Raw genomic sequence first — 12,392 nt, forward strand, 5'->3', positions numbered from 1 at the left:
ATTGTATGATGCTTTCTAGTTATATCCTAACTTTATTATTTTAATCTGGGTACCTATTATTCTTACTATGATAAATTATTATCTCTATCAGATCAATTACTACTTTATAAAAATCTTTTATGGCACTCAGCACATAGTAGGTATCAATAAATACCTAGTGAAATAGAGAATTGCTGAATTCAACACTTTAAGACCTAATGAGCTGTCAAGTACATTATTAAGAGTAATATTCTCATGGGAATATTGATCTCTGCTAGAAATTCACCTCATCTGTCTGATTTTAACCATTTAAAAATTTTGGTTTTATCATATGCAAAATACATTGAATGTATTTTTCAAATATCCAGCTTTCAAGTTCCCAAAGAAGAAAAACCAAAAATGCATATTTATTTTATTCCTCTAACTTGATATATATCTACTTTTTCATCCATTTCTTCCAATTAATATTTTAAAAAATAATTAGAGAAAGAAAATGTAAAGAATAATGGAGGTAAAAGTAAATATAAAGTAAATTAAAACAATTTGAATATGGTCCTTTACTTTCTCCAGGATCCTATTTTAATACATTTATTCTTTTTTCTGTGAAAAAAATTCTTTATAGTCTTTTAAATCAAAAACACAGTTTCTTATACAATAAGTCAACATGGGAAATCAGACAATTAGTACCCAGCAAAGGTAAAAATCATCAGTGTTATTTCAACTCTGATTCCTGGAATCAAAGAAAATCTGAGGAGCCTTTTCTAAGAAATATCACATTCACAATACACATGGTATGTAATTTATTTTCAATCATTTAAAGTAACATTTACTAAGATATTGAGTACTGAATGTATGATTATATATGCAAAGAATGTAAAAAATATAGTTCTTGGTAAAGTCAAATTTCTAAAGGGAAGAAAAAACCCTGATTTTAAAAGAAAATACAATTAACCATTTAAAATATATACTTTATATGTACATATATATATACTTGTTAAATGTATACTCATTTGAACATAAAACCTTTATATATTTATTTAAAAAAACAAAAGAAAAATCTAAATTTTGGTTTAAAAAACCAAAAACTTTTTAATGTGAAAAATAGGGGAGTTGTAGCTATAGGGAGTGAAATTTTAGAAAGTAAAGCTATTATAAATATTAATATTATAAATCAAAAGTGTTAATAGAAGAAATAGAAAAATATTGCTTTAAGAAATAGAAAAAATATTGCTTTAAGAGAGATAAAAAAATATCCCAAATTATGAAAGTAGGAATCTTACTGTAATGTGTTCTGCTCAGACCACATGTATAGTAATTTCTTTCAGTTCTGTGTATCATAATAATGATAAGCTAGAAAGTGTCAAGTAGAAAGTAAACTGGGATGAGGAGGAAGTTTGAGATCAGGTCATAAACTAATTATCTGAGATAACTTGGGAAATTTATGCTGGGGGTGGGGTGGAAAATTCTTAGAACATAGTTTAACTATGTTTGAAGTATATATATGTATATAGATGTGTATATATATATATGTATATGTATATAAATTATGTTCAGCGTATAACTGTGTTCAAATATTTGAAAGGCTGTCATGTAGAAGAGGGATTTGACTTGTCTTTTTATTTGGTTCTAGAGGAGAACTCTAAAAGGTAGGAGTGGAAGATATCAGTTCCACATTTGAAAAAGAATATCTATCCTCTTGTCTTGTGGAATGGTTTTCTTCAGAGGGAATTAGATCCTCTCTCCCAAATGATCTTAAAGCAAAGGCTAGATATGTTCTGGAATGGATTCTTATTTATTCTTTATTTAGGTTTAGACTAGATTTCTGAGGTTCCTTAAAATTCTATAATTTTATATTATTTTGTCTAAATATAGATTTTATTATATTATATATGATATATATTATACTACATAATATATATATATATTATATTATATTATATTATATTATATATATCTTAGGAGAGATCATATTAATGTGGCAATTGAAATAGTCTTTCTTCCAAAGGAACAAAATATAATTAATTAACATGGCAGAAGTAATAACACAAATATAATTTTTTTAAGTAAGAAATATTCACTTGGAAAATATCATGGCATAAAAAATATAGTCCTAGGTGAATGGTATTCTAGTCTTTATTTTTAATCCTAGCAACTATCAATGAAGAATTCAATAAAAGATATAAAAAAATAATGAAGGAAAGAAGGGAGTTAGGAAGGAAGGAAGGAAATTAAAAAGGAAAGAAGTAAAAAGAAACAGAATAAAACAAATAAAATTTTGGTCCCTCTGGGTCAGGGCATATNGAGAGAGAGAGAGAGAGAGAGAGAGAGAGAGAAGGAGACAGACAGACAGACAGACAGATAGACAGACAGAAACAGACATAGAGACAGACAGAGAGAGACAGAGACAGAGAGACAAAGAGAAAGAGAGGTAGAGAAAGGGAGGGAGAGAGAGAAAGAGAAAGAGAGAGAGACAGACTGAGAGAAACACAGAGACACACAGAGAAAGAGATACATAGTTGAAAAGATGGCAATAGAACAAGACAGTATTGTTAAACAATTAAACATAACAATACGGATAGTTGCTTTTCTCAGGTACTTTTCTATCTATTTAACAAACATGGCAGGAAAATAAATGAGAAGATAAGAACAAATTCTCCTCCTGTTGAAGTACCTTGGACAGAGTGAAAACTCAGCCCATTAATTATTTCCTATTTAGACAAGGAAGGCCTACTCACATCCTTAAAATATATATTTATATATCAATCTCTAAAAAAAGATAGCTAACTAGATATTGCCTCCAGGAAGCAGAGAGCAGCAGCCTAAGAACTCTGTCATTGTCACTTTCCAGGCCAGCATGGTAAGCATGACCTTATCTCTTGCAACTACCAAGCACTGCCCAGAGTGATAGGCTGAGTCACTGGCATGATGCAGACCAATATTTCTCACTGCCTATCACTAATTCTGGTTGCTCTGCCTCTTCAGGTTAGTGAGCAGAACAGTTTTCTGTCACTAAACAACAATGACAGGCAAAGAAGGAACATTTTTTCCTCTTTCTGCCTGACTAGGTTTCATAATTCACTTGGCAATAGAAACTGTGAATTTCTAAAGCTTCTTCCTAAATTGAAGAGCCTTTTTTTTTTTTTGGTTACCACAAAGAATGACCGAAACATGAATATGCAACACACATCAGATTTCAACATCAAGATGGCTGCCAAACCACTGAGACATCTGCCATGATACCTCATTTCTACAAATGTCTCAACTAATGGTCTGGACTGCCACCCTCCTTCGAGACATGCTGACAGGATTGCTTTTTTTTTTTCTTCTTTTTTTGGCAGTCAGTATTCAATTTGGGGGAGTTGAATGGATTCTCTTTGGAAATAAGCAAGTATGCTATAGAATGAAAGGCTAATTTCAATGTGCAAAAACCTTTTTTTATAACAAAGATTTGAGATAAGTAACAGAAAGGCATATCTCCATTATATTGTACAAATTGTGTTCTAGATTTTTCTCAGCTCAAATAAGAAGTTTCCATAGTCATATTTTAAATCCTTTTTTTCCTTGGGAGTATATTTTGGTCTTGTAAGATTAAAAATTAATATCTAAATATCCCATGTATTATTTTATAAGATTTATTAAAATCACTAGAAGTAAAGAAATAAAAGGGTCCCAGAATTCCTTGAATTAAAGTCTCATTGGAAAGAATTTATTAGATAAAAATTCTTAGCATACAATCTTTTATAATGAACCCATATTGCATTTAATTAAAAAATAATAATCTGTGCACCCATGATGACCTAGAGCTATAGGGTATGCAGAAGAAGTAGATGGCATTATTCTTGTTCATGCAGAGTTTATAATGAAGTTCCAGAAAAAATAAAGCAAAGGAAACAAATCCACATAGGAAACAATTATAGAGTAATTCATTCTTGACTGTTTTCCTATATTCAAATGTAACAAAGAATTCAAATTTGTGAAAAGACATTAGATTTTGGAGCAGATGACCTCTTTTTAATCTAGATTTCAATGCTTATTCATTGATTCAAAGATTATTCAATCTTTAAGACTTTAGTCAATTATTTTTCCTTACCTAGGCCTCAGTTTCCTCATCTACAAAATTAAGAGATTTTTCTTGCTAACTTCTGAGTTATATTCTGCTGCTAATTATATGTCCCTAGGAATAAGAGTTAAAGCCTGTAGTACTCTAATTTATAAAAACGACTCACTTTAAAGTCTGGGTAGGATTTAGATAAAAGTGGGAAGGTTTCTGATTGTAGGAGAAAAGAGAAATAAAAGCAGAGATGGTTGTGACCATGACTTTGGTAAGGAATGGTGAGGACACTGTCCTGACTTGATTGTGGTTACATTTGATAAAATATTTTGGTCTTAAAGTATTTGCAATTTCCTTGCTGAGAATATTGAAGCACAATGCCAGAAAACTCATTACCTTATGCCCTGAGTTTAGGATGATTCTAGGTTGAGATATGATCTGGAAACATTTCCATCTTTGTAGGGAGTACCAGGCAGGTAGGTGGTACAGGGTATAGAGTGCTGGGGCTGGAATCAAACCTGGCCTCAGACATTTACTAACTTTGTCACTCTAAGCAAGTCACTTAGCTATGCTTGCCTCAATGTCTTCATCTGTAAAATGAATTGGAGATGGAAATGGGAAACTATTGCATTATCTTTGCCAAGAAAACCCCAAAAGGTATCAGGAAGCGTTTAGTATGATTGAAGGGCTGGCCAGAGATCCATTTATACTAGAATAGGTTAAGAGAAGCCATGGGGGGGCAGCTGGGTAGCTCAGTGGAGTGAGAGTCAGGCCTAGAGACAGGAGGTCCTAGGTTCAAACCCGGCCTCAGCCACTTCCCAGCTGTGTGACCCTGGGCAAGTCACTTGACCCCCATTGCCCACTCTTACCACTCTTCCACCTATGAGACAATACACCGAAGTACAAGGGTTTAAAAAAATAAAATAAAATAAAATAAAATAAAAATAAAAATAAAAAAAAAGAGAAGCCATGGACAATTCCTAAGCCCAATAATGCATTGGAGTACATAGTTTGGGAGAGTGGGGGGGGCAATATTGTATCATTATTGTGGGATCAGTACTTGAAATCAAGGCAGAGAAGGACTTTGCTCTCCCACTCCAAATTTTTTTTTAATGTTCCAAAAACTTAACCGAGTTGCTGGAATGTTGTAAGTCCTTGTAAATTCATACTTTCTAACAAGCTCTTGCTAACTACCTAGATATAATATAGAGAATTAATTTGATTTCTTCAGAATGGAGTAGCCAGAAAGCTAGAAGTTTTTTTTGACTAGCATGCCAGTATATTCCAGGTGAATATTAATGTGAAAATTCCTTAAAGTAAGTGACCACTTAGATGGACACTGCAATAATTCAGTTATGACGTCATGATAGTCTATTCTGGGATGTTGGCGGTAGGAATGGAGAAGACTGAGGAAATTCAAATTATACTTCAGGAGAAATAGGAATAGTCTAAAAGCAGAACTCACTTCTCTATTTCTAAAAGACCAATGCAAAGAAGTGGGGGGGGGGTAGGATAATGGTCTCAGCCAATGGTAAGTGATTAGAATCATTGTTTCTAGAAGTAAGTGGGCAAGATCATTCCTAGATAAAAGAGGGAAGTTGAAGGCTGTTTCCTTATCTGCCTATTCAGCCCTCCTAAATGCACTTACACTACCACATGATGGCAAAAGTTCTCTCTTTTTCCTTTATAATGCACCACCCAAGGCTATAGTATCCTCATTAAGTCATCAATTTCTAAATTGCTTTTTTTTAACTTCCTAATTTTCCCTTTCTCCTCCCCCCCCAATCATTGAAAATTTGACTTTGATGTCCTAGAAAGGGTGTCATATTTGGCATAAGGAAAAATAAATGAATTAGACAAGAGGATTCTTAAGGCTGCTTCTATCTCTATATTCTTTAATAACCAAGCATTCACTTAATCTCTTTGAGTTTTATTTTCCCTACATAAAAAACAAGGGCCACAATACCCTACCTATTTCCCAGCACATTTTCCTTTTTCAGAAAAGTACTTTGAAAAAATTGTAAAATGTTATTCAAAATAAGAACTATTATTTTGAATAGTATTATTACTCACCTTCAATTTGTCCTCTCCTTTGTACCCTGTTTCAACTATCACCTAGAACTCTCAGAGGTTAAAATGTTCTTAAAGTCAGACTTTTTTTTCATTTGCTTGTTTTATCAGAGAATTCCCACCTGTCACTTTACCTTTTAATGAGGCATACACTCAGCTTCTTAGAGCAATGATCAGTTTCTTTTTCTTCTTAGAAGAATGAGCCTGGAGTTGCCATTGTCTGAGTATGCTGGGAAACCTCAGCTGAAAGGCTTACTTACTCTGAGGTTTCTCTGAATTTGGACAGGTAGATACTGGAGTTCTGTGTCAGGTTTGACTCACTATAGGAAACCATCTTCCCCTATGATCTGAACTGATGGGTAGGGAAGGAACAGAAGTGAGTTGAGGCAAGAAGGATTGGAGAAACAAAGGAGGAACTAATTCCTTTCAGTTAGGAGACAGCTAGAGATCAGGTTTATTGCTTCCCTCATCCAAACTAATGACCACTTCTTGTTCAAATAGACTCAAAATACTTGGTTTGGAATCCATATGTTAAAAAATGTTTATTTTTATTTAAAAGAGTTCATGAAATACTTTATGAATTATAGAACACTTTTCTCACAAAATTCTAGAATTTAAGCAGTGTGAAAATTAACACAATATTATAGATGAAGAAACACATATATAGAAAAGATAAGATGAAAGGCTCATTCTCAAGTATTGAAACCTATTCCAGTGATCTTTCTTCTATATCTCCTTATGTAACTGGCTTATTTTTAAATTTTAATTAATGTGTAGAAAAGTATAGAATATGTATTGTTATGTAAATCATAACATTTTATAGCAAAATACATATAAATACACATAAAATCTAAATCCAGAGAACATTAGTTTTTTATTTTATTTTTTATTTTACATGAGAGATTATTCTTTGTTGTCCTGTTATTTAATTATTTTTCATATGCATATATATATACCTTTTGCTATGCCTAAACATATACCACTGAGGTATGTGTATAGTAGGATTTCAATGACTATTTCTTGAGTAAGCAGATAAAAATGAACTGAGCTAAACATAATCCATAAACAAATGATTCTATAATTGGATTTTGAATATTCTTGGCTTCAGTAGTTTATACCAATATATTTGACTGACCTCATCAAGAGGGTTTTCCAAATATGAAAGCCAATTCTTAAATTACTCAAGAAAATAACAGAATAAGCAAAGGCACAATGTCTTTTTGAAAATCTTCATATATACTTTTGAGTAGTGCTTATAGTCCAAAATAAAGACATCAACTATCAGTTAAAGAAACAAACCATTAGGTTAACAATGAATATAATTGACACTACCTAGTAACTGGTTAATTGGTGAATATTACATACTTGTAGACGCAGCCATAGTTCTAGAGAGATAAAGTGATTTATCCTAAGTCAGTGCTATCTAGGAGTAGAGGTGCAGGACTACCAGAGTCCTCTGTGTTCTGGCAAAGAGAAACTAATGCATATTCATAGTTAAAATATTAAGGTGTTCCAAGAATTATTTGGCAAGCCAAATAATATTCATAAAAGTAATTTTCAAATGTAATAATTGCCTTTGATCCCCTTTAAACCAAAAGAAATCACATTTTGGCTTAGTCAAATTTTGTAAGAAAGCATTATTGTTACATATTTGAAAAAGAATATTTGTTATATTTCTTTCTATGAAGGCATCCTTGAGGCCACTGCTTTGGAAATGTTAGCTTTAGGCATATTATCTTTAGGTATTGTAGCACTAGAGTATACAGCCAACATGCTGAATACCAACTACATGTCTACCTCAATTATTATTTTGAAAAAAGCCTGATTCTACCCTAAATTCTCATTAAATCTTTATTGCAAGATGATATAAGGTGATAGAACAACTTTCCTCATTTTAATATTTGAAAATTATTGATTGTAGCCACCATATAGTCCAGCAATTAACACTACTCATTTATATTAGAAATTAACATTTAAAGGGATCTCTTTTAAAAAAGCATATGAAGATACATATTTATATATGTATGTATGCGTATCTATAGATAGATAGAAAGAGAGGGAGAGAGAGAAAAAGAGAGAGGAGAGGAAGAGGGAGAGAAAAAAGAGGCAGTGAGGGAGAGAGAGAGAGATTCCTGGGTATGAAGGCCACATATCAGTTTGGGCTCATTTTTGTGTGTGTTTGGAACTAGAGAACCTATGAAGATAGGCTTACAAAAGTACTTACAGGTTTTTAGTTACTAAATAATAGAGTGAACTCAATTACATTAATAGCTCTGTATTTCTGTTGTATTTGAATATCCAGACCCAGTTTAAGGGATTTAAATGGAAGTTAGCAGCAGATTAGTTTTGCCTATCTGAATGTGCAGCTGTTCTTAAAAAAAAAAGAAAGAAAAAAGGCAGTATTTCACCTCAATGTACTAGTTGAAAACATACTTCCAAACAAATTTAAGGGGGATATATTGTAAAGGGTGATATATTTTAAATCAATGTCAAGAAAAAAATGATACCTTAAAAATAAATTTCCAAAGAATTGATAAAGTCTTGTTTTCATATTAGAAGAATTTCTGTCATTCACAAACCGTTTGGGAAGGATATTGGTAGAGGCAACTTTTAAAATGACAGTTATAAAGAAAAATGGGTACCCAAGAATGTTGTATTCAATATTCCATTAAATCCACTGATTCTCAGACCACACAAGGACCATTAAGGACAAAGTTATCTCACAGGAAATGTGAAGCCTTGCTGCACAATCTTGTTAATTTTTTCCCCCTCCAAATCTGGTTCTTCTTTGGGAATTGGGAGCAGAAACAATTATTGTTCATTTTTTTATTTCTTGAGCTACGAAAGCTATTTGGAAATCTCTGTGAAGTCTCTGTAAACACAACAGCAATATGTAGGCTGACCTCTGGGCAATGTTTGGACTCGAATAAAGAAGAGCAGAGGTGGGGGTGAAGGAGGATTATAGGGGTTTTTTTTGTCCTTTATACTTGAAAAGGGCCAAAATGATATCATTGTTAATGTTTTTGGACTCCTGAATAATTTTGATTTGTGAGACAGCATTGCAAGAAGTCATTAGCCTCTTTTCAAAACATCACAAAGTCCAGGGACAAGACATGAAACAAAATAATGACTGATGATTGGTTGGAATGCAATGCCTTACAAAGCTCTAAGCACCCTACAGAACACACTTCCACCGCCTTCATGGCCAATAGAACAAAATGTTCTCATTTTCTCATTCCACCAGGGGAATTCTTTAAATGCATGAGGTAGACACTGCTCCGCCTTAACTCATTTACTGGATTGAGGTCTATCAGTTATTCTCAACCTGGTTTAGCCCAGCAGCAAGAAAAGTTTACTGGAGTATAGCCACTGTGGATACTACAGATTCTTGGAGCCACAAGTGAGAGCTAGTTGGCAGTTGGATATCAAAGGAGGAAGACAACTCTGAAAAGGACTGAGCAAGCCCTCACACCAGAGGTACTAGTTTTCTCTGCATATCCTGTGCACTATAGGATTACATTATGTAAGTATTTGTAGTGCTTCCATATGAGAGATTAGCCTTGTTCCTTTTAGCCTTGGAAGATAAAACCAAGTATAATTGCTAAAAGTTGCAAAGTGGTAAATTTAGGTTTGATGTTAAGAAAAAAAACCAAAAAACTTCCTAACAAATGTTACCTTTGAAGAAGGAGAAGATTATGGCATGTCCTCACTCAAGATCTAAAACGAGAAAAAGGCTAGATAATCACTTGTCAAGTCTGTTATAATGGGGATTCTCTTTAAATATAGGTTGAATTAAATAGCCATTAAGGTCTGATTCAACTAAAATTTCTGTGATTCTCTGATTTTATATTTCTTCTAAGTAAATTAATAAAAGAAAAACAGTGGGAAATCAATAGGAAGTTAAAGACTATCTCAGAAGACAAGGAAGATAAGCAGAAAATATGTTTTATGGATAATATTAAATATAAAGCAATGAGTAAAGAGAAAATTCAAATGTATGCCAAAAAGAACATCTCTGATCTTAAATTTGTTATAGATTTTGTACCTGCTTCTTACTAAAAGTAAATAGAGATAGTATGGTGTTATGGTAGAGTATTGAACCTGGATTCAAAAATCCTATGTTAAAATCCTACCATAATTACTAAATATGTGATCCCCAGATCATCACTTAACATTCCTTTGTCTCAGTTTCCTCATCTGTAAAATAGGGATAATAATAACCCCTATTTCCTAGAATTCTGTGAGGATAAAATGAGATAATGTAATTCACTTTGCCAACCTTAACATTCTATACAAATACTAGCTATTTTTATAGTTTTATCAATGTGGCTTTCAGTTAGAAGAAAAGAGAATTCATGTATACTTGGACTTTATTGATATATCAGTTCGGTCTAAGAGTTATAAAATATATAATTTTTATGGAAAAAATGGCTTGCTACCAGAAAGTATTCTTTACCTGAATTCACCCAGCCCTAAACATATAACTCAGTCTGCAGGCTAAATACAATAAATTTACTGAACTACCACCATTCAGCAGTAGACTAACAAAATCTGACTCACTATTCCTATCCTGTTTTGGCTGAATATACAAAATGCTTCTGCTTCTATGACTCTTTAGTTGTCTCAAGACCTCACAAATGTTGAATCCAGCAGGCAAGTATGGGCATTCCAGACAAATTTTCTTACAGACACACTGTATTTAATTAATCCATTCAAACACCGAAGAATGTTGTTAATTGGCTATGTAGTATAAGCAGGTCTTGAAAAAAACTATGTAAACCAAATTTGTAGTATAGGAAATTGAAACTGATACCATTTCCCAGTGGTCTTCCTTAGGGGTAGTAGAAATCTTTTTTTTTTTTTTTCCATTTGGCCATTCACTTTACTTGACTTCCAGTCCTGTTTACATGCTTCCAAATGAGATTTCTTGTAGGCTATGCAATGAAGGAGCCAATTTTGACACGAGTAATTTCACAGTGTGTCAATTGTTTGTCCTTGTGCATGAAAAATGGGTATTTTTGTTTTATTTTTGGTATAAATGAGAATTGATTAAAATTTAAGGCTATATAGAATTTGTTTTAGAATAAGCATGTGGCATATAAAACTTTCTTCAGAAAACAATTATTCAAAGTTCAAAGTTCAAAGATATTAATGCACAAAGATATTTTCTACTAAATGTATAAGGTTTAAGAATTTCTATTTCCTTAAAAATGCCTTATTGCATAAATTTGTTTCCACAAAAATTTATTCATAAACAGAAAACTAAGTTTAAAATCTATATTAACTTTTAGAAGTTTCAGTATTCATATCTTTTGATAATGATAATTTTTTAGATTGCCTTTAAAGAGAAGTAATTACAAATGCTTTAAATGTTATCCATTGGTAAAAAAGTCTTTGAAAATGAAGAAAAGTGAAAAAAATTTAATGTCTTCAAAAAAGGAACAAATGTTTCCTTGAGATGTAGCTACTAAATCTTGAACTTCCATTCTTACTTTGGACTAAGACTTTCAAAGGTATGTATGAGAAGTTTTATGATTATATGGGAATGGAGAGAGACATACTCTCAGAATAGGTCACATTTTCCCAAAAGTCACATGGAACACATGATGCAGTGAGCATCTAATTCAGCCCCTCCTTGCATTATTCTTCCATCTCTCCCTCAAGCAATCTATCTTTCCCATCATTACTATGAATGGGATAATAAGAGGATCACCTTTTTGAAATCATAAAATTCAGTTTCTTACTTTAATAGCAAATCTAATTCCTAAGTATAATGAAACATTACTTTCCTATAATGCAATTTAAACATTTCTCATCTGGATTAGCTGGAATAATCCCATGGATACATAAATTACCTTTACTAAATAAAAGGTGAATAGAATCCTCTAGTTATTTATGAAAGATAAAAAAAGTAAAACTTGCTGACTAGATTCTGAGCATGTTGAAATTTTTCTAAATTCACCAGATATATTATTTACTTTTAAAATTATGAATAAATGAAATTTTATCAAGGTGGTAGATCTAGTAAGACTAAATCCTGGTTCTCTGACCTTTGTGTTTAGCCATTTAATATTGACATTAATTCTATTTTTTAATCAAACTTTATTATTTAAAAGATGAAGATTTTTAAAATAATGAATTAACTGCATATATTATTCCAAATCATGTCAAAACATCTGAGAATATCTAGGACCATCTCAGAGTTAATTTAATATCAATTAATCAATCAAGAAACATTTATTAGACAATCACTATGAGCCAGTTGCTGTGTTAGCCCTGAGAATACAAAAAG

The sequence above is a fragment of the Gracilinanus agilis genome, chromosome 1, assembly GCF_016433145.1.
Source record: "Gracilinanus agilis isolate LMUSP501 chromosome 1, AgileGrace, whole genome shotgun sequence".
Classification (NCBI taxonomy): domain Eukaryota; kingdom Metazoa; phylum Chordata; class Mammalia; order Didelphimorphia; family Didelphidae; genus Gracilinanus; species Gracilinanus agilis.